This window comes from Hipposideros armiger, unplaced genomic scaffold, assembly GCF_001890085.2.
Source record: "Hipposideros armiger isolate ML-2016 unplaced genomic scaffold, ASM189008v1 scaffold_300, whole genome shotgun sequence".
Lineage (NCBI taxonomy): Eukaryota > Metazoa > Chordata > Mammalia > Chiroptera > Hipposideridae > Hipposideros > Hipposideros armiger.
Genome location: NW_017731650.1, coordinates 1,229,317 through 1,233,848, shown reverse-complemented (window position 1 = coordinate 1,233,848; position 4,532 = coordinate 1,229,317). Strand labels below are relative to the sequence as shown.

Genomic DNA, 4,532 nt, shown 5'->3' with positions numbered 1-4,532 from the left:
ATTATTATTATTATTATTATTTTACATCCATGTTGGATCATGTCTCTATATGTCTGGGTAGGATTCTATAGTATTGATTATTATTTGCTAAGTAATTGTTACAAATTCAGTGTACATTCAATATTGCTTCTACTTCCTGTATTAGCTTCATTTAACTTTTTAAATTATCTGTCTTATCCTGGTTCCCTTGAGTAGTTAAACAGCTTGGGGGAATGTAACATGTTTTGTTCTTTTTGTATTCTGCCTGTCTTCAAAAAGATCTACCAAAATAACCATACAATTAATGTTTTAAAATATTTATTTATTTATTTATTTATTTATTTATTTATTTACTTACTTATTTCAGTTACAGTTGACATTCAATGTTATTTTATATTCATTTCAGGTGTCCAACATAGTGGTTAGACATTTATATATTTATGAAGTGATTCCTCCAATTGCTCTAGTACCCACCTGGCACTATACATAGTTGTTGCCACATTATTGACATATTCTCTATGTTGTACTTTACATCCCTGTCACTATTTTTTTTTAAAGATTTTTATTGGGGAATTGGGCAGGGGAACAGTGTTGGGGAATTGGGGGAGGGGAACATTGTGTTTTTCCAGGACTCATCAGCTCCAAGTCAAGTTCTTGTCCTTCAATCTTAGTTGTGGAAGATGCAAGCTCAGCTCTAAGTCCAGTTGCTGCTTTCAATCTAGTTGCGGGGGTGGGTGTAGTCCACCATCCCACGCAGGAGTCTACCGGCAACCTTGCTGCTAGAGCACGTGCTCTCACCAGCATAGTGGCAGCTCAGCTCAGGCGCATCTCACTAGCCCATGTGGGAATCGAACCTGCAACCCTCTTGCTCAGAGCGACTCAGCGGCCGCCCTCCTCTACCCCTCCCCCCCCCNTTTTTTTTTTTAATTGGGGAAGTGGAGGAGGGGAACAGTCAAGTTGTTATCCTTTAGTCTTAGTTGTGGAGGGCGCAGCTCCAAGTCCAGTCGCCATCCAGCTGCCCCTCGGCAGCTCGCAGCCACTCAGCTCAAGGTGCCGTGTTCAATCTTAGTTGCAGGTGGGCATAGCCACCATCCCATGTGGGAGTCAAACTGGCAACCTTGTTGTTAGGAGCATGTGCTCTCACCAGCTGAGCCATCCTGCCACCTGTTGGCAGCTCAGTGGCAACTCAGCTTGGGCGCAGAGTTACTGGCCCATGTGGGAATCGAACTGGCGACCCTGTTGCTCAGAGCTTGTGCTCTTAACCAACTGAGCCACTCGGCCAACCCTTCTTTTCTTTTTTTTAAAAACATTTATTAGCATTTATTAGATGCGGAATTTACTCCCGGGCCATAAGTTTTTGTTTCTTCAGTTTTTTTTGGGAGAACTTTTTTTTATGTGCAGTCTCCTCTTCTGGCTTAGAAACAGTTTGTTCTTTCTCAGTGAGGACCATCTCAATGTGGCAGGGGGAGCTCATGTAGGGGTTAACCTGCCTGTGAGCTCTGTAAGTTCTGCGCTGCATCTTGGAAGCTTTGTTCACCTGGCTGTGCTCAATGAACAGAGAGTCTACATCTAAACCCTTAAATTCAGCATCACTCTCTGCATTTTTAAGCATGTGCAGTAAAAATTCTGCACTCTTTTTGGGCCCCCAACCCTGCGTGCAACCCCACTGTTGGGCCTGGGCACACCTCCCAACTCCACCGTTGTGACGACGGAATGGCACACATTTCTTCTGTAGCATGACATCCTTTAGATACTTGGAGGCTTTTTGGATATGCATACCCTTGATAGCCTGGGCAGTTTCACGAGTGTTCTTAAAATGAACCTGTAGATTTGAACCTCTTGATTTACATGATTTTGTGGGGTTCCCTGGGTCAAGCGAATAGTGAACCATTTTCAGAGGTCGCCTCAGGCCTCTTACGGGAAGAGCTAAGTTTGTTATTTTCAATTCATCTGGAAATAAGTACCATTCAGGATTTTTTTTTAATTCGTACATTTCTGTGATATTAACCATTCAAAACTTTTATCTGCTCTTCAAACCTCTATCCACTTTCTCACTTCCTCATTCTTAGCAGATGTCCTGGCTTCGTGTTTCACGGAGGGAGTATATAGAAGCCACCAGCATAAATTACCTCTCATATTCTTATCTTTAACCTTGCTACCTCTTTCCCCATCTTTGCAAGTTCTGCTTCTGTCTCAAAGAAGGAAGTACTTAGTGGTTATTCTTGACTTTTTAAAGGTTTGCCATTTCTAGAGATTTACCCAATGATTAGTCAGATCTACATAGTGTGCTCCCTGTGTTCACAGCCTCATGGTTTCTGCTTTCTCTGCTTCTCTTCTCATGGAGTCTGGCACATGCTGGCTTGGTCCTGGCAGATTCAGTAGCAGCCATTTCCTGAGAGGCACTTTATTTGAGCAGGGGGTCATCCTTACCAGCTGATGGCAAGGGAATTGCCTGAGCCACCTAAGGAGAGCCCCAAGCAAATTGTCTGCCCATGGACCTTTATTTTCCCTTAACTCTCTGTGACCAAACTTTTACCTCACACCACTATTGAAATGGGAGGGCAGCTGAATCCGGAGCTCGTACTGCCTGCTCCGCTCAGCCAATAGACCGACACAAGAGTTGGGCCAGTTAGAATAAGTGTATATTGTCAGAGCACTGGTGGTCTGAGAAGGCAGCAGGTTAACACCTTGAAAAACTGCGGTAACATTCTCAGACCAGCTTAGGGTATTTCAGGGTAAATTTGGGCGTTCCTCCAGAAGCTACGTGATGGTTTGGGGATCTGCATGGAGCCTCCTCTCTGGTGATGTGGCTCTCCGGTGGCATCAGCAACCTAAGAACAATGACTGGAGTAGCCTGGAAAGAATGCTAGACCATAGAGATTGTGATCAATAAGGGTATTAATCATAAGTTTCAGGGTAATTTGCTAAAGCAGGGAACTGGGGTAAGGGACATTCTGAGCTCAAGGTGCAGGGGGGATAATCTATTACTAAGCTTTAGGTCAAGGAAAGGTGAGGCTGGGGACACGGTGAGGCCTCTACTAATGGGACGTCCCAACCAGGCCCTGCTTCGCTGCTTAGCTCCCTGATCCTCACTGGGATTAGAATTTCTATGGAAGTTTTCCTTGGCTGGTAGCAGTTAGGTTGCCTTTAGTGCAAAACTGCTTTTGTAGAACTCTCAAGCAAAAAGAAATCTTGTTAGAAGGATGTTGAGACCTCCAAGTATCAGTGAGAGACTGCAGGAAAGTTTGACAAAAGGACAAGAATGCAGGGCAGCTCCGGAGTCAGAAAGAAGACAACACACCATACAGCAGGCTAGGAAGCTGTGACTTTGCTCCAGACACTGTCACTCTTACTGTAGCTGTGAACAGAGTCTCACTGTCCCACTTTCTTTGTGTTCCTTATTCAGAATTCAAAGTCCTGAGCAAAAGCATCAGATTGGGGGAACCTGAGTCACTTGCTTGTGCCGTGAGTGCCAGGGTAGGAATGAAGATGGTGGCGGGGAGCCAAGTTTCTGTGTCCTTCATGTTCCATCATGCGAGGTGGAATGCTACGTCCGGTCAGGGCTCCTTCAGGAGCTGCATTTTTGGCTTTCTGACATCCATGCACATTCTTCTTCCCATGCTTACAGTTATGAAAAAAGGTTGTTCCACTTAATGTAGTACCTGAAAATGAACTCCTCTCCCTAATGGGACAAGAATCCTGATTTGCTTCACTCTGTTGCGTATTCAGTGGTTCAATTTTTCACTTCATTTACTTGAAAAGGAAAATGCTGCCATTTTATTTATAACACATATTGAAATGTGTTATACAACATTTTAAAATGGTAGCGCCTCCATTGCCTCTGAAAATGAGCTTAAGGAATTTAGAACCATTACACAAAATAAGCCGCAGCATATTTATTTCATATGATAATGTACCTCTGACCTAATTTCCAACTAATATTCCTCTCTCGATTTCACCAGGCTTTTCACCTACAGAAAAAGAGGCATAGTTGGGAGTTCAATGTTGAGGTAAGAACATTTCGTCTGTTAAACCATGGTATACCTCAAGGATTAGTAAGTTTCTGTGACTATAAATAATGAAGTACCAGGCCACCAACACACACATAACAGTTCCCTCAACTTCCTCCACTAGCTACTTCCGGTATGTGTTGACATTTCCTAATCTACTCTTAAATGTGAACCTTAGATAGCATAGTCACAGTATTAAAGACACAATGAGAGGATAAAATATTTCAGAGAAACCTTCCAAATGGTAAACATAAATGCCTGCATTTCCCCCCTCTGCTTCTAACAAAGGGGCTGGGCACCCCCGGAAACATGGTTAAAACTAGATATTTTCTTCACGCTTTGTCAACATCATTAAATCATGTGGGATTGGGTTGGTAGCTTATTTACTTTCGGTTACAGTCTGGCAAGCTTAAGTTAAAGGCCCTTAATTAAGAGTCACATTTCTCCAGAGTATTCAGACTCTTAGACCAGGACACCAATAATGATTTACACAACCCACTTGTGGAATTTTCTCTATTATCTTGGTTATCAATGTTGAAAGAC

At 43.1% G+C, this 4,532-nt stretch overlaps 1 pseudogene; it reads right to left on the bottom strand.

The window, feature by feature from the left end:
- Window positions 1–1,315: 1,315 nt before the first annotated feature.
- On the bottom strand, window positions 1,316–1,870 carry LOC109391714 (60S ribosomal protein L17 pseudogene; annotated as a pseudogene).
- Window positions 1,871–4,532: the final 2,662 nt, after the last annotated feature.